Raw genomic sequence first — 18,343 nt, forward strand, 5'->3', positions numbered from 1 at the left:
CTGGGGGCCTATGGCTGCGAGTGACCGGCTGGCTCCTGAAAAGCTACGATAGGCAGGATGGTGACCAGACCCATGGTGGCACCAGTGCCAAGTTGGGCTGGTTTGATAGTACCAAGTGGCTCCTGCAATCTGCCATCAAAAACTTGGCAGGCGAGTTTTGTTTTCCAGGGAAAAGCGCCGTTGTTTGTGTCTGGGGGCCTGTGGCTGGAGTGGCCGTCTGGTTCCTTAGTCTCCACGATACGCAGGATGGTTCCCAGACCAGAGGTGGCACCAGTACCAAGTCGGGCTAGTTTGATGGTGCAAAGTGGCTCCTGCAATCTGCCATCCAGAAGCGGGGCAAGCTTACTTTTGTTTGCCAGGGAAACGGGCCGAGGTTTTTCTCTGGGGGCCTATGGCAGGGAGGGACCGGCTGGCTCCTGAAAAGCTACGATAGGCAGGATGGTGACCAGACCCATGGTGGCACCAGTGGCATGTTGGGCTGATTTGATAGTACCAAGTGGCTCCTGCAATCTGCCATCAAAATATTGGCAGGCCAGTTTTGTTTTCCAGGGAAAAGCGCCGTTGTTTGTGTTTGGGGGCCTGTGGCTGGGAGTGACCGGCTGGCTCCTTAGAATCCACGATACGCAGGATGGTTCCCAGACCAGAGGTGGCACCAGTGCCAAGTTGGGCTGGTTTCATAGTACCAAGTTATTCCTGCAATCTGCCGTCCAGAAGCGGGGCAGCTTACTTTTGTTTGCCAGGGAAACGGGCCGAGGTTTGTGTCTGGGGGCCTATGGCTGGGAGTGACCGGCTGGCTCCTGAAAAGCTACGATAGGCAGGATGGTGACCAGACCCAAGGTGGCACCAGTGCCAAGTTGGGCTGGTTTGATAGTACCAAGTGGCTCCTGCAATCTGCCATCAAAAAGTTGGCAGGCGAGTTTTGTTTTCCAGGGAAAAGCGCCGTTGTTTGTGTTTGGGGGCCTGTGGCTGGGAGTGGCCGGCTGGCTCCTTAGAATCCACGATACGCAGCATGGTTCCCAGACCAGAGGTGGCACCAGTGCCAAGTAGGGCTGGTTTTATAGTACCAAGTGGCTCCTGCAATCTTCCATCCAGAAGCGGGGCAGCTTACTTTTGTTTGCCAGGGAAACGGGCCGAGGTTTTTGTCTGGGGGCCTATGGCTTGGAGTGACAGGCTGGCTCCTGAAAAGCTACGATAGGCAGGATGGTGACCAGACCCATGGTGGCACCAGTGCCAAGTTGGGCTGGTTTGATAGTACCAAGTGGCTCCTGCAATCTGCCATCAAAAAGTAGGCAGGCGAGTTTTGTTTTCCAGGGGAAAGCGCCGTTGTTTGTGTTTGGGCGCCTGTGGGTGGGAGTGGCCGGCTGGCTAATTAGAATCCACGATACGCAGCATGGTTCCCAGACCAGAGGTGGCACCAGTGCCAAGTCGGGCAGGTTTGATAATACCTATTGGATCCTGCAATCTGCCATCCAGAAGCGGGACAGCTTACTTTTGTTTGCCAGGGAAACGGGCAGAGCTTTGTGTCTGGGGGCCTATGGCTGGGAGTGACCTGCTAGGTCCTGAAAAGCTACGATAGGCAGGATGGTGACCATATCCATGGTGGCACCAGTGCCAAGTTGGGCTGGTTTGATAGTACCAAGTGGCTCCTGCAATCCGCCATCAAAAAGTTGGCAGGCGAGTTTTGTTTTCCAGGGAAAAGCGCCGTTGTTTGTGTTTGGGTGCCTGTGGGTGGGAGTGGCCGGATGGCTCCTTAGAATCCACGATAGGCAGGATGGTTCCCAGACCTGAGGTGGCACCAGTGCCAAGTTGGGCTGGTTTGATAGTACCAAGTGGTTCCTGCAATCTGCCATCCAGAAGCGGGGCAGCTTACTCGTTTGCCAGGGAAACGGGCCGAGCTTTGTGTCTGGGGGCCTATGGCTGCGAGTGACCGTCTAGGTCCTGAAAAGCTACGATAGGCAGGATGGTGACCAGACCCATGGTGGCACCAGTGCCAAGTTGGGCTGGTTTGATAGTACCAAGTGGCTCCTGCAATCTGCCATCAAAAATTTGGCAGGCGAGTTTTGATTTCCAGGGGAAAGCGCCGTTGTTTGTGTTTGGGGGCCTGTGGCTGGGAGTGGCCGGCTTTATAATTGGAATCCACGATACGCAGGATGGTTCCCAGACCTGACGTGGCACCAGTGCCAAGTCGGGCTAGTTGGATGCTGCAAAGTGGCTCCTGCAATCATCCATGCAGAAGCGGGGTGGCTTACTTTTGTTTGCCAGGGAAAATGGCCGAGGTTTTGTCTGGGGGCCTATGGCTTGGAGTGACCGGCTGGCTCCTGAAAAGCTACGATAGGCAGGATGGTGACCAGACCCATGGTGGCACCAGTGCCAAGTTGGGCTGGTTTGATAGTACCAAGTGGCTCCTGCAATCTGCCATCAAAAAGTTGGCAGGCGAGTTTTGTTTTCCAGGGAAAAGCGCCGTTGTTTGTGTTTGGGGGCCTGTGGCTGGGAGTGGCCGGCTGGCTCCTTAGAATCCACAATACGCAGGATGGTTCCCTGACCTGAGGTGGCACCAGTGATAAGTTGGGCTGGTTTGATAGTACCAAGTGCGTCCTGCAATCTGCCATCCAGAAGCGGGGTAGCTTACTTTTGTTTGCCAGGGAAACGGGCCGAGGTTTGTGTCTGGGGGCCTATGGCTGGGAGTGACCGGCTGGCTCCTGAAAAGCTACGATAGGCAGGATGGTGACCAGACCCATGGTGGCACCAGAGCCATGTTCGGCTGATTTCAAAGTACAAAGTGGCTCCTGCAATCTGCCATCAAAAGTCAGCAGGCAAGCTTTGTTTTCCAGGGAAAAGCGCCGTTGTTTGTGTCTGCGGGCCTGTGGCTGGAGTGGCCGGCTGGCTCCTTTAAACACACGATACGCCGGATGGTTCCCAGACCCAAGGTGGCACCAGTGCCAAGTTGGGCTGGTTTGATAGTACCAAGTGGCTCCGGCAATCTGCCATCAAAAAGTTGGCAGGCGAGTTTTGTTTTCCAGGGAAAAGCGCCGATGTTTGTGTTTGGGGGCCTGAGGCTGGGAGTGGCCGGCTGGCTCCTTAGACTCCACGATACGCAGGATGGTTCCCAGACCTGAGGTAGCACCAGTGCCAAGTCGGGCTGGTTTGATAGTACCAAGTGCGTCCTGCAATCTGCCATCCAGAAGCGGGGCAGCTTACTTTTTTTTGTCAGGGAAACGGGCTGAGCTTTGTGTCACGGGGCCTATGGCTGGGAGTGACCGTCTAGGTCCTGAAAAGCTACGATAGGCAGGATGGTGACCAGACCCATGGTGGCACCAGTGCCAAGTTGGGCTGGTTTGATAGTACCAAGTGGCTCCTGCAATCTGCCATCAAAATGCTGGCAGGCGAATTTTGTTTTCCAGGGAAAAGCGCCGTTGTTTTTGTTTGGGGGCCTGTGGCAGGGAGTGGCCGGCTGGCTCCTTAGAATCCACGATATGCAGGATTGTTCCCAGACCTGAGTTGGCACCAGTGCCAAGTCGGGCTAGTTTGATGGTGCAAAGTGGCTCCTGCAATCTGCCATCCAGACGCGGGGCAGCGGATTTTTGTTTCCAAGAGATATGGTCCGTGGTTTGTTTTTGGGGGTGTATGGCTGGGCGTGGCCGGCTGGCTCCTTAAAAAGCTCGATATGCAGGATGGTTCCCTGACACAAGGTGGCACCAGTGCCACGTCAGGCGGTTTTCGTAGTACAAAGTGCGTCCTAAAATTTGCCATCCAGAAGAGGGGCAGTTGAGTTTTGTTTGCCAGAGAAAACGGCCGTGGTTTGTTTTTGGGGCATATGGCTGAGAGTGGCCGGCTGGCCCCTGAAAATCCACGATAGGCAGGATGGTTCCCAGACCAGAGGTGTCACCAGTGCCAAGTCGGGCTGGTTTGATAGTACTAAGTAGCTCCTGCAATCTGCCATGCAGAAGCGGGGCAGCTTACTTTTGTTTGCCAGGGAAACGGGCCGAGGTTTGTGTCTGGGGGCCTATGGCTGGGAGTGACCGGCTGGCTCCTGAAAAGCTACGATAGGCAGGATGGTGACCAGACCCATGGTGGCACCAGTGCCAAGTTGGGCTGGTTTGATAGTACCAAGTGGCTCCTGCAATCTGCCATCAAAAAGTTGGCAGGCGAGTTTTGTTTTCCAGGGAAAAGCGCCGTTGTTTGTGTTTGGGTGCCTGTGGCTGGGAGTGGCCAGCTGGCTCCTTAGAACCCACGATACGCAGCATGGTTCCCAGACCTGAGTTGGCACCAGTGCCAAGTTGGGCTGGTTTGATGGTACCAAGTGGCTCCTGCAATCTGCCATCCAGAAGCAGGGCAGCTTACTTTTGTTTGCCAGGGAAACGGGCCGAAATATTTGTCTGGGGGCCTCTGGCTGGGGGTGGCTGGCTGGCTCCTGAAAAGCTACGATAGGCAGGATGGTGACCAGACCCATGGTGGCACCAGTGCCAAGTTGGGCTGGTTTGATAATACCAAGTGGCTCCTGCAATCTGCCATCAAAAGTTTGGCAGGCGAGTTTTGTTTTCCAGGGCAAAGCACCGTTGTGTGTGTTTTGGGGCCTGTGGCTGGGAGTGGCCAGCTGGCTCCTTAGAATCCACGATACGCAGGATGGTTCCCAGACCCAAGGTGGCATCAGTGCCAAGTCGGGCTGGTTTGTTAGTACCAAGTGGTTCCTGCAATCTGCCATCCAGAAGCGGGGCAGCTGAATTTTGTTTGCCAGAGAAAAAGGCTCTTTTTTGTGTTTCGGGGCCTGTGGCTGGCAGTGGCCGGCTGGCTCCTGAAAATCCATGATACGCAGCATGGTTCCCAGACCCAAGGTGGCATCAGTGCCAAGTAGGGCTGGTTTCATAGTACCCAGTGGCTCCTGCAATCTCCCATCCAGAAGCGGGGCAGCTGAGTTTTGTTTGCCTGTGAAACGGGCCGTTGTTTTTAATTGGGGTCTGTGGCCGAGAGTGTTCGGCTGGCTCCTGATAACCCACAATACGCAGGATGGTTCCCAGACCCAAGGTGGCACCAGTGCCAAGTCGGGCTGGTTTGATAGTACCAAGTGGCTCCTGCAATCTGCCATCCAGAAGCGGTGCAGTTGAGTTTTGTTTGCCAGAGAAAAGGGCCGTGGGTTGTGTTTGGGGGCATATGGCTGGGAGTGGCCGGCTGTCTCATTAAAAAGATCGATACGCAGGATGGTTCCCAGACCCAAGGGGGCACCAGTGCCAAGTCGGGCTGTTTTTATAGTACCAAGTGCGTCCTGCAATTTGCCATCCAGAAGAGGGGCAGTTGAGTTTTGTTTGCCAGAGAATAGCGCCGTTGTTTGTGTTTGGGGGCTTGTGGCTCGTAGTGGCCGACTGGCGCCTTAGAATCTGTGTTACGCAGCATGGTTCCCAGACCCAAGGTGGCACCAGTGCCAAGTTGGGCTGGTTTGATAGTACCAAGTGGCTCCTGCAATCTGCCATCCAGAAGCGGGGTAGCTTACTTTTGTTTGCCAGGGAAACGGGCCGAGGTTTGTGACTGGGGACCTATGGCTGGGAGTGTCCGGCTGGCTCCTGGAAAGCTACAATAGGCAGGATGGTTACCAGACCCATGGTGGCACCAGTGCCAAGTTGGGCTGGTTTGATAGTACCAAGTGGCTCCTGCAATCTGCCATCAAAAAGTTGGCAGGCGAGTTTTGTTTTCCAGGGAAAAGCGACATTGTTTGTATTTGGGGGCCTGTGGCTGGGAGTGACCGGCTGGCTCCTTTGAACCCACGATACGCAGGATGGTTCCCAGACCCAAGGTGGCACCAGTGCCAAGTTTTGCTGGTTTGATACTACCAAGTGCGTCCTGCAATCTGCCATCCAGAAGCGGGGCAGCTTAATTTTGTTTGCCAGGGAAACGGGCCGTGGGTTTTGTTTGGGGGCATATAGCTGAGAGTGGCCGGCTGGCTCCTGAAAATCCACGCTAGGCAGCATGGTTCCCAGATGCAATGTGGCACCAGTGCCAAGTCGGGCTGGTTTGATGGTGCAAAGTGGCTCCTGCAATCTGCCATCCAGAAGCGAGGCAGCTGATTTTTGTTTGCCAGAGGAAAATTCCGTGGATTGTTTTTGGGGGCATATTGCTGGGAGTGGCCGGCTGGCTCCTTAAAATGCACGATACGCATGATGGTTCCCAGGCCCAAGGTGTCACCACTACCAAGTCGGCCTGCGGTTTTAGTAACAAGTTCATCCTGCAATTTGCCATCCAGAAGAGGGGCAGTTGAGTTTTGTTTGCCAGAGAAACGGGCCGAGGTTTCTGTTTGGGGACATATGGCTGAGAGTGGCCGGCTGGCCCCTGAATATCCACGATACAGAGCATGGTTCCCAGATCCAAGGTGGCACCAGTGCCAAGTTGGGCTGGTTTGATAGTACCAAGTGTCTCCTGCAATCTGCCATCCAGAAGCAGGGCAGCTTACTTTTGTTTGCCAGAGAAATAGGCCTAGGTTTTTGTTTGGGGGCCTGTGGCTAGGAGTGGCCGGCTGGCTCCTTAGAATCCACGATACGCAGGATGGTTCCCAGACCCAAGGTGGCACCAGTGCCAAGTCGGGCTGGTTTGATAGTACCAAGTGGCTCCTGCAAACTCCATCAAAAAGTTGGCAGGCGTGTTTTGTTTTCCAGGGAACAGCGCCGTTGATTTTGTTTGGGGGCCTGTGGCTGGGAGTGGCCGGCTGGCTCCTTAGAATCCACGATACGCAGGATGGTTCCCAGACCCAAGGTGGCACCAGTGCCAAGTCGGGCTGGTTTGATTACACCAAGTGGCTCCTGCAATCTGCCATCCAGAAGTGAGGCAGCTAAGTTTTGTTTGCGAGAAAAAAGGGCCGTGGTTTTTGTTGGGGGCCTGTGGCTGGGAGTAGCCGGCTGGCTCCTTAAAATCCACGATAGGCAGGATGGTTCCCAGACCCAAGGTGGCACCAGTGCCAAGTCGGGCTGGTTTGATAGTACCAAGTGGCTCCTGCAATCTGCCATCCAGAAGCGGGGCAGCTGAGTTTTGTTTGCCAGAGAAAAAGGCTGTGGTTTGTGTTTGGGGGCCTGTGGCTGGCAGTGGCCGGCTGGCTCCTGAAAATCCACGATACGCAGCATGGTTCCCAGACCCAAGGTGGCACCAGTGCCAAGTGGGGCTCGTTTGTCAGTGTCAAGTGCCTCCTGCAATCTCCCATCCAGAAGCGGGGCAGCTGAGTTTTTTTTGCCAGGGAAACGGACCTTTGTTTTTGATTGGGCTCTGTGGCCGAGAGTGGTTGGCTGTCTCCTGACAATCCACAATACGCAGGATGGTTCCCAGACCCAAGGTGGCACCAGTGCCAAGTCGGGCTGGTTTGATAGTACCAAGTGTCTCCTGCAATCTGCCATCCAGAAGCGGGGCAGCTGAGTTTTGTTTGCCAGAGAAAAGGGCCGTGGGTTGTGTTTGGGGGCATATGGCTGGGAGTGGCCACCTGGCTCCTTAAAATGCACGATACGCCGCATGGTAACCAGACGCAAGGTGGCACCAGTGCCAAGTCAGGCTGTTTTTGTAGTACCCAGTGGCTCCTGCAATTTGCCATCCAGAAGCGGGGCAGTTGAATTTTGTTTGCTAGAGAAAAGGGCTGTGGTTTGTGTTTGGGGGCCTATGGCTGAGAGTGGCCGGCTGGCCCCTGAAAATCAACGATAGGCAGGATGGTTCCCAGATCCAAGGTGGCACCAGTGCCAAGTAAGGCTGGTTGTATGGTTCAAAGTAACTCCTGCAATCTGCCATCCAGAAGCGGGACAGCTGAGTTTTTTTTGCCAGAGAAAAGGTCCATGGTTTCTTTTTGGGGCATACGGCTGGGAATTGCCGGCTGGCTCCTTAAAATGCTCGATACGCAGGATGGTTCCCAGAGCCAAGGTGGCACCACTGCCAAGTCGGGCTCTTTTTGTAGTACCAAGTGCGTCCTGCAATTTGCCATCCAGAAGAGGGGCAGTTGAGTTTTGTTTGCCAGAGAAAAGGGCCGTTGTTTGTGTTTGGGGGCCTGTGGCTGGGAGTGTTCGGCTGGTTCCTGAATATGTACGATACGCAGGATTGTTCCCAGATCCAAGGTGGCAGCAGTGCCATGTTGTGCTGGTGTGATAGTCCCAAGTGGCTCCTGCAATCTGCCATCCAGAAGTGGGGCAGCTGATTTTTGTTTGCCAGAGAAAAGGTCCGTGGTTTGTTTTTGGGGGCATATGGCTGAGAGTGGCCGGCTGGCCCCTGAAAATCCACGATACACAGGATGGTTCCCAGATCCAAGGTGGCACCTGTGCCAAGTCGGGCTGATTTGATAGTACTAAGTAGCTCCTGCAATCTGCCATGCAGAAGCGGGGCAGCTTACTTTTGTTTGCCAGGGAAACGGGCCGAGGTTTGTGTTTGGGGGCCTATGGCTGAGAGTGACCGGCTGGCTCCTGAAAAGCTACAATAGGCAGGATGGTGACCAGACCCATGGTGGCACCAGTGCCAAGTTGGGCTGGTTTGATAGTACCAAGTGGTTCCTGCAATCTGCCATCCAGAAGCAGGGCAGCTGAGTTTTGTTTGCCAGAGAAAAGGGCCTTGGTTTGTGTTTGGGGGCATATGGCTGGGTGTGGCCAGCTGGCTCCTTAAAATGCACGATATGCAACATGGCTCCCAGACCCAAGGTGGCACAAGTGCCAAGTTGGGCTGGTTTGATAGTACCAAGTGGCTCCTGCAATCTTCCATGATCACGTGGAGAAATACTTTCTGGTTTCAGCCTCATGCTCTTTCTTCTCTCCCTCAACTTCTCTATCACCTCTCATCTGGTTCACATGCGCTGTCTTCAAGGTCCACAGGCTACTTTTCACAGAATCTTCTGGCCTGATGAAGTAAGGATGATGAATAGAACAGAGCTGGGATCTATTTTCCAGTTTGGATAAAATGCATTCTGCACACAAATCCAAGGAGAACGGGCTGCCCCGATGCCCAGAAAATCTTTCACTCCTGCTAGTGTTCTACGTCAACCGCAACTTAGTCTGAAAGAAAAGCTTTTTCTCTGAGAGCATCTGAGAGGTTTGCATGAAGCACTGATATCTGACATATGCAATTTTGAATAGGAGAGGAAAAAGAAAATGGCAAGGAGTTTTTAATTTTAGTGGTTTCAATTTTAATTTCCGTGCACTTTTTCAAAACTTGTCAGCTCAAATGCCCATCAACATCTTTTAGTCATCTGTAAGTCAGTATTCATATAAAATGTGCTTCAAATCCAAAGAATTTCAAATTTGCACTCCAAGCTTCTATGCCTAGATTTATGATTTCCTACACATATTAGATGAAAGGAAGGCCTTTTTTACTGTGGGAGTGCTGGAACACTGGAACAGGTTGCCCAGAGAAGTTGTGGGTGTCCCATCCCTGAAAGTATTCAAGGTCACCCTGGACGGGGCTTGGAGCAGCAACAAAGGAGAAGCTTGATGGTAGAGAAACAAAGTTGGACTATAGAAGAAACTCGGATTGAAGTATAGGATCAAGTTTTCTCTCAGCTCTTGGGGTAAATTCAAAGTTGTACAAAATGACATTTATCTGTGCTATTCACTACTGTAACAGAAAGTTTCATGAAAACTGTACAGAAGATAGTAAATTTTAAAAGAGATAAGAATTACAGCATAAAATCCATGGGATAGGTTACAACATGAGACACTCTCTAAGAGAAAATCTCTGTGTTTCAGCACTTCATCGGGGTAAGATTTCATGAAGTGCCAAAGAAGGCGGCAAAATATCATTCGGGACATTATTTACTGGAATTCAGCCTGGCCATTAGTAGGAACTGCCTTTGAACATATCATGTAGATATACCACACACACTTTCCCTTCACTGAAAAATTACTGTTTACAACAAATAAGCAATTGACGATCAAAATTGATTGAAAGCATCTTAAACATGTCAAGTATTTCATTGTAGATGATCTGTGATCCAAATGCTTCTTCCACCTTCGAGAGGGACAGAAGAATTCTTCCATATCATGATGGTTTAAAATTGTATCAACCAATGTTTTCTGCTGAAAAGATATCATCTATTTTTTTCTATTTTTGGAAGAAAATATTCCTAGACATACAACAGGTGAGAACTAAGTAATTTTAAAGAAACAAATGAAATGAAAATATTCTGTAAATAGAATGAAATGAAAAGCTGTGTTTTAAATAGGAGCTAAATATTAAACAGAATTTTTGTACCAGGCATTTGAATTACTGCACCAGCTCTTTTGCCCATCAAGAGAGGCATTTAGCATTTCAGTCTTTTCCAAGGTGTTCATGATCTGCTATGCTGATCTCTGTGTGTGCCTAGGTGTGTGTGGAGGGGGGGGCATATGAAGGGGAGTGTGTATGTTTGCTTTACAATTGTTGTGGCAGATTCATGCCTCAGCTCCACATTTTGTTTTAAAAAGGTCACACCGAGTGGATATGAAGTTTACTATCAACAAGAGATCGATTCCCAAATCATCCATTTGACTCTCCCTTATAAATCATGTGCTTTGTTGCATATTTTATCAAATATACTTTCAAGCCAGATGGAGGAAGGAGGATGTGGGAATCCCTCCACCATCTTGCAACTTTTATGTAAGTAGGTTTTCAAGAAAATCATCATTTCTCTTTTAAATATGTCTGGAACAGGCATGATGGTAGTGTCAACCTGTTGGAGTTTTTGTTGCTGGAAGAAGTTGTACAAAAGGATTGGTTTTTACATTGACCAGTTACTGAATCAAGCGCAGGAATACATTGGAAATTTAGCTGGGGGTTCCTTTTCCCAGCAGACTACTTCTAGAACGAGCTTGTACACTGAAGCTGACTCTTTTGCTCTCTTTTTGTTTCTTTCCTATTTTCTTGGCTTCTTTGCCACTATCTAGACAATTTTGGAACTTTGTTCCCAACTAAAATGGTTTCAATAGTCTGATTGTGATCATACATTTTTACAAGGAATTTTTAAAATCTTTCCTCGAGTCCAGAAAGTCAAGGACTTAGATCTTTTTCTTCCCTTATCAATATTGCCATGAAATTGATAAATAAAGACCAACTCTTTATTTTTGTTTTTAACCCACGTAGATAATTCCCATCCATTAATCCATTTTGTGGACCAATAGCTGCCATTCTGATGGAAGCTGTCACTTCTTAACAATAGGCATTCTGTGACTATGTTGACAGCACTTTGGGTGAAGATCCTAACTGGTCTTAGATATACATAGGGAGAAATTTGCTCAGCCAGTGTCAGTCTTAAGCATGCGTATCAGAAGATCTTTCTAGAGCTGGGAATTTTCCCATGAAAGGGATTCAGTTAGGGAAGAGACACTTGTGCCAGAGTTTTACATTCTTCTTGAACACTGCTTAAGGAACTTAGATGCCATGTCCATTTGGATCTCTGTCTGCACAGAACTTTGTCATGCCAGTGCTTTGAAATGCATCTTGAAGAGAATTCACTAGCACAGAATGAAAGAGAGTGGAAGGGGTTGGTGGGGCTAACCAGGCCCAACCCCCCTGCCTAAACCAGGATACCTAGAGCCTCTTGCCCAGGATTCTATCTGGGTGTACTTTTAATGTCTTCAAAGATCCAGGCTCCACAATCTTTCTGGGCAGTCTGTGCCGTGGTTCAGTCACCCTGACAGTAAAGAAACATTTACTGATGTTCAAAGGCAATCTCCTGTATTTCAGTGTGTGCCCACTGCCTCTTGTCTTTTCCCTCAGCATCACTGAAAAGACACTGATTCCCTCCCCTTTGCACTATTGCTTCCATATGTATGTGTGATGCCATGTAGAGGTATGTCAAAAACCTCCCTGAAGCCCAGGCAGATAATATTCCCTTCATCTACCAGTCAAGTTGATTCATCAGAGGAGTTTAAAGTGATGTTCAGCATGAAATTCCCCTGAAAAATCATGCTAACTACATTATTTGGTCATCTGTCATGTGCCTGGCAAGGATTTCCAGGAAGAGCTGCTTCATCAACTTCCTGGGGATAAAAAAGAGGCTGGCTGGTTTGTACTATGGCGAGTCCTCTTAATTGCCTTTTTTGAAGATGGGTGTCATTTGCTAACATCCACTCTTTAGCCTCTCTTGTCGTCTACATCTTAGCAAAACGCTTTTCCACTATGTCTGGCTAGGAAAAACTGTGCCAGCACAGAAAACATCTCCCATCGTGTTCTAGAAGTTGCACGGATGTCTGCCAAGTGTTTGGCAGGAAGAAAAGAAAAGTTGTCCAAAACAGCTTCCAATCGAATGTTCCTGTGATTGGAAAAGTCAGGAGAGTGCAAAGGTACTGTTTTCTATCAGTTGGCAAGGTGCGCACACAATCCCAGTGTTGTACAGCTTGCTTCTTCACCTTCCCGAAGCTGCCGCTCTCGCCGGCTGCCGGAGCCCAAGAAGCGGCTTCTTCGCGCAAAGACGATTGTGCCGCTCACAGGGCTCTCCTTAGCGCGGCTTCTGCCGAAAGACGCCCGGCAGCGGCTCTTACCTCCGGAGAGCATCCTACCTTCGTCTTTAGCTCCTCTTCTCATCTACACCTCGGCAAAAAGCTTTTCCACTATGTCTGGCTAGGAAAAACTGTGCCAGCACAGAAAACATCTCCCATCGTGTTCTAGAAGTTGCACGGATGTCTGCCAAGTGTTTGGCAGGAAGAAAAGAAAAGTTGTCCAAAACAGCTTCCAATCGAATGTTCCTGTGATTGGAAACGTCAGGAGAGTGCAAAGGTACTGTTTTCTATCAGTTGGCAAGGTGCGCACACAATCCCAGTGTTGTACAGCTTGCTTCTTCACCTTCCCGAAGCTGCCGCTCTCGCCGGCTGCCGGAGCCCAAGAAGCGGCTTCTTCGCGCAAAGACGATTGTGCCGCTCACAGTGCTCTCCTTAGCGCGGCTTCTGCCGAAAGACGCCCGGCAGCGGCTCTTACCTCCGGAGAGCATCCTACCTTCGTCTTTCGCGTCTTTTGTAGTCTACATCTTAGCAAAACGCTTTTCCACTATGTCTGGCTAGGAAAAACTGTGCCAGCACAGAAAACATCTCCCATCGTGTTCTAGAAGTTGCACGGATGTCTGCCAAGTGTTTGGCAGGAAGAAAAGAAAAGTTGTCCAAAACAGCTTCCAATCGAATGTTCCTGTGATTGGAAAAGTCAGGAGAGTGCAAAGGTACTGTTTTCTATCAGTTGGCAAGGTGCGCACACAATCCCAGTGTTGTACAGCTTGCTTCTTCACCTTCCCGAAGCTGCCGCTCTCGCCGGCTGCCGGAGCCCAAGAAGCGGCTTCTTCGCGCAAAGACGATTGTGCCGCTCACAGTGCTCTCCTTAGCGCGGCTTCTGCCGAAAGACGCCCGGCAGCGGCTCTTACCTCCGGAGAGCATCCTACCTTCGTCTTTCGCGTCTTTTGTAGTCTACATCTTAGCAAAACGCTTTTCCACTATGTCTGGCTAGGAAAAACTGTGCCAGCACAGAAAACATCTCCCATCGTGTTCTAGAAGTTGCACGGATGTCTGCCAAGTGTTTGGCAGGAAGAAAAGAAAAGTTGTCCAAAACAGCTTCCAATCGAATGTTCCTGTGATTGGAAAAGTCAGGAGAGTGCAAAGATACTGTTTTCTATCAGTTGGCAAGGTGCGCACACAATCCCAGTGTTGTACAGCTTGCTTCTTCACCTTCCCGAAGCTGCCGCTCTCGCCGGCTGCCGGAGCCGAAGAAGCGGCTTCTTCGCGCAAAGACGATTGTGCCGCTCACAGGGCTCTCCTTAGCGCGGCTTCTGCCGAAAGACGCCCGGCAGCGGCTCTTACCTCCGGAGAGCATCCTACCTTCGTCTTTCTCGTCTTTTGTAGTCTACATCTTAGCAAAACGCTTTTCCACTATGTCTGGCTAGGAAAAACTGTGCCAGCACAGAAAACATCTCCCATCGTGTTCTAGAAGTTGCACGGATGTCTGCCAAGTGTTTGGCAGGAAGAAAAGAAAAGTTGTCCAAAACAGCTTCCAATCGAATGTTCCTGTGATTGGAAAAGTCAGGAGAGTGCAAAGGTACTGTTTTCTATCAGTTGGCAAGGTGCGCACACAATCCCAGTGTTGTACAGCTTGCTTCTTCACCTTCCCGAAGCTGCCGCTCTCGCCGGCTGCCGGAGCCCAAGAAGCGGCTTCTTCGCGCAAAGACGATTGTGCCGCTCACAGTGCTCTCCTTAGCGCGGCTTCTGCCGAAAGACGCCCGGCAGCGGCTCTTACCTCCGGAGAGCATCCTACCTTCGTCTTTCGCGTCTTTTGTAGTCTACATCTTAGCAAAATGCTTTTCCACTATGTCTGGCTAGGAAAAACTGTGCCAGCACAGAAAACATCTCCCATCGTGTTCTAGAAGTTGCACGGATGTCTGCCAAGTGTTTGGCAGGAAGAAAAGAAAAGTTGTCCAAAACAGCTTCCAATCGAATGTTCCTGTGATTGGAAAAGTCAGGAGAGTGCAAAGGTACTGTTTTCTATCAGTTGGCAAGGTGCGCACACAATCCCAGTGTTGTACAGCTTGCTTCTTCACCTTCCCGAAGCTGCCGCTCTCGCCGGCTGCCGGAGCCCAAGAAGCGGCTTCTTCGCGCAAAGACGATTGTGCCGCTCACAGTGCTCTCCTTAGCGCGGCTTCTGCCGAAAGACGCCCGGCAGCGGCTCTTACCTCCGGAGAGCATCCTACCTTCGTCTTTCGCGTCTTTTGTAGTCTACATCTTAGCAAAACGCTTTTCCACTATGTCTGGCTAGGAAAAACTGTGCCAGCACAGAAAACATCTCCCATCGTGTTCTAGAAGTTGCACGGATGTCTGCCAAGTGTTTGGCAGGAAGAAAAGAAAAGTTGTCCAAAACAGCTTCCAATCGAATGTTCCTGTGATTGGAAAAGTCAGGAGAGTGCAAAGGTACTGTTTTCTATCAGTTGGCAAGGTGCGCACACAATCCCAGTGTTGTACAGCTTGCTTCTTCACCTTCCCGAAGCTGCCGCTCTCGCCGGCTGCCGGAGCCCAAGAAGCGGCTTCTTCGCGCAAAGACGATTGTGCCGCTCACAGGGCTCTCCTTAGCGCGGCTTCTGCCGAAAGACGCCCGGCAGCGGCTCTTACCTCCGGAGAGCATCCTACCTTCGTCTTTCGCGTCTTTTGTAGTCTACATCTTAGCAAAACGCTTTTCCACTATGTCTGGCTAGGAAAAACTGTGCCAGCACAGAAAACATCTCCCATCGTGTTCTAGAAGTTGCACGGATGTCTGCCAAGTGTTTGGCAGGAAGAAAAGAAAAGTTGTCCAAAACAGCTTCCAATCGAATGTTCCTGTGATTGGAAAAGTCAGGAGAGTGCAAAGGTACTGTTTTCTATCAGTTGGCAAGGTGCGCACACAATCCCAGTGTTGTACAGCTTGCTTCTTCACCTTCCCGAAGCTGCCGCTCTCGCCGGCTGCCGGAGCCCAAGAAGCGGCTTCTTCGCGCAAAGACGATTGTGCCGCTCACAGGGCTCTCCTTAGCGCGGCTTCTGCCGAAAGACGCCCGGCAGCGGCTCTTACCTCCGGAGAGCATCCTACCTTCGTCTTTCGCGTCTTTTGTAGTCTACATCTTAGCAAAACGCTTTTCCACTATGTCTGGCTAGGAAAAACTGTGCCAGCACAGAAAACATCTCCCATCGTGTTCTAGAAGTTGCACGGATGTCTGCCAAGTGTTTGGCAGGAAGAAAAGAAAAGTTGTCCAAAACAGCTTCCAATCGAATGTTCCTGTGATTGGAAAAGTCAGGAGAGTGCAAAGGTACTGTTTTCTATCAATTGGCAAGGTGCGCACACAATCCCAGTGTTGTACAGCTTGCTTCTTCACCTTCCCGAAGCTGCCGCTCTCGCCGGCTGCCGGAGCCCAAGAAGCGGCTTCTTCGCGCAAAGACGATTGTGCCGCTCACAGTGCTCTCCTTAGCGCGGCTTCTGCCGAAAGACGCCCGGCAGCGGCTCTTACCTCCTGAGAGTGGCAGCTTCGGGAAGGTGAAGAAGCAAGCTGTACAACACTGGGATTGTGTGCGCACCTTGCCAACTGATAGAAAACAGTACCTTTGCACTCTCCTGACTTTTCCAATCACAGGAACATTCGATTGGAAGCTGTTTTGGACAACTTTTCTTTTCTTCCTGCCAAACACTTGGCAGACATCCGTGCAACTTCTAGAACACGATGGGAGATGTTTTCTGTGCTGGCACAGTTTTTCCTAGCCAGACATAGTGGAAAAGCGTTTTGCTAAGATGTAGACTACAAAAGACGCGAAAGACGAAGGTAGGATGCTCTCCGGAGGTAAGAGCCGCTGCCGGGCGTCTTTCGGCAGAAGCCGCGCTAAGGAGAGCACTGTGAGCGGCACAATCGTCTTTGCGCGAAGAAGCCGCTTCTTGGGCTCCGGCAGCCGGCGAGAGCGGCAGCTTCGGGAAGGTGAAGAAGCAAGCTGTACAACACTGGGATTGTGTGCGCACCTTGCCAACTGATAGAAAACAGTACCTTTGCACTCTCCTGACTTTTCCAATCACAGGAACATTCGATTGGAAGCTGTTTTGGACAACTTTTCTTTTCTTCCTGCCAAACACTTGGCAGACATCCGTGCAACTTCTAGAACACGATGGGAGATGTTTTCTGTGCTGGCACAGTTTTTACTAGCCAGACATAGTGGAAAAGCGTTTTGCTAAGATGTAGACTACAAAAGACGCGAAAGACGAAGGTAGGATGCTCTCCGGAGGTAAGAGCCGCTGCCGGGCGTCTTTCGGCAGAAGCCGCGCTAAGGAGAGCACTGTGAGCGGCACAATCGTCTTTGCGCGAAGAAGCCGCTTCTTGGGCTCCGGCAGCCGGCGAGAGCGGCAGCTTCGGGAAGGTGAAGAAGCAAGCTGTACAACACTGGGATTGTGTGCGCACCTTGCCAACTGATAGAAAACAGTACCTTTGCACTCTCCTGACTTTTCCAATCACAGGAACATTCGATTGGAAGCTGTTTTGGACAACTTTTCTTTTCTTCCTGCCAAACACTTGGCAGACATCCGTGCAACTTCTAGAACACGATGGGAGATGTTTTCTGTGCTGGCACAGTTTTTCCTAGCCAGACATAGTGGAAAAGCGTTTTGCTAAGATGTAGACTACAAAAGACGCGAAAGACGAAGGTAGGATGCTCTCCGGAGGTAAGAGCCGCTGCCGGGCGTCTTTCGGCAGAAGCCGCGCTAAGGAGAGCACTGTGAGCGGCACAATCGTCTTTGCGCGAAGAAGCCGCTTCTTGGGCTCCGGCAGCCGGCGAGAGCGGCAGCTTCGGGAAGGTGAAGAAGCAAGCTGTACAACACTGGGATTGTGTGCGCACCTTGCCAACTGATAGAAAACAGTACCTTTGCACTCTCCTGACTTTTCCAATCACAGGAACATTCGATTGGAAGCTGTTTTGGACAACTTTTCTTTTCTTCCTGCCAAACACTTGGCAGACATCCGTGCAACTTCTAGAACACGATGGGAGATGTTTTCTGTGCTGGCACAGTTTTTCCTAGCCAGACATAGTGGAAAAGCGTTTTGCTAAGATGTAGACTACAAAAGACGCGAAAGACGAAGGTAGGATGCTCTCCGGAGGTAAGAGCCGCTGCCGGGCGTCTTTCGGCAGAAGCCGCGCTAAGGAGAGCACTGTGAGCGGCACAATCGTCTTTGCGCGAAGAAGCCGCTTCTTGGGCTCCGGCAGCCGGCGAGAGCGGCAGCTTCGGGAAGGTGAAGAAGCAAGCTGTACAACACTGGGATTGTGTGCGCACCTTGCCAACTGATAGAAAACAGTACCTTTGCACTCTCCTGACTTTTCCAATCACAGGAACATTCGATTGGAAGCTGTTTTGGACAACTTTTCTTTTCTTCCTGCCAAACACTTGGCAGACATCCGTGCAACTTCTAGAACACGATGGGAGATGTTTTCTGTGCTGGCACAGTTTTTCCTAGCCAGACATAGTGGAAAAGCGTTTTGCTAAGATGTAGACTACAAAAGACGCGAAAGACGAAGGTAGGATGCTCTCCGGAGGTAAGAGCCGCTGCCGGGCGTCTTTCGGCAGAAGCCGCGCTAAGGAGAGCACTGTGAGCGGCACAATCGTCTTTGCGCGAAGAAGCCGCTTCTTGGGCTCCGGCAGCCGGCGAGAGCGGCAGCTTCGGGAAGGTGAAGAAGCAAGCTGTACAACACTGGGATTGTGTGCGCACCTTGCCAACTGATAGAAAACAGTACCTTTGCACTCTCCTGACTTTTCCAATCACAGGAACATTCGATTGGAAGCTGTTTTGGACAACTTTTCTTTTCTTCCTGCCAAACACTTGGCAGACATCCGTGCAACTTCTAGAACACGATGGGAGATGTTTTCTGTGCTGGCACAGTTTTTCCTAGCCAGACAT

The sequence above is a fragment of the Melospiza melodia genome, chromosome 1 (genome assembly GCF_035770615.1).
Source record: "Melospiza melodia melodia isolate bMelMel2 chromosome 1, bMelMel2.pri, whole genome shotgun sequence".
Taxonomy (NCBI): domain Eukaryota; kingdom Metazoa; phylum Chordata; class Aves; order Passeriformes; family Passerellidae; genus Melospiza; species Melospiza melodia.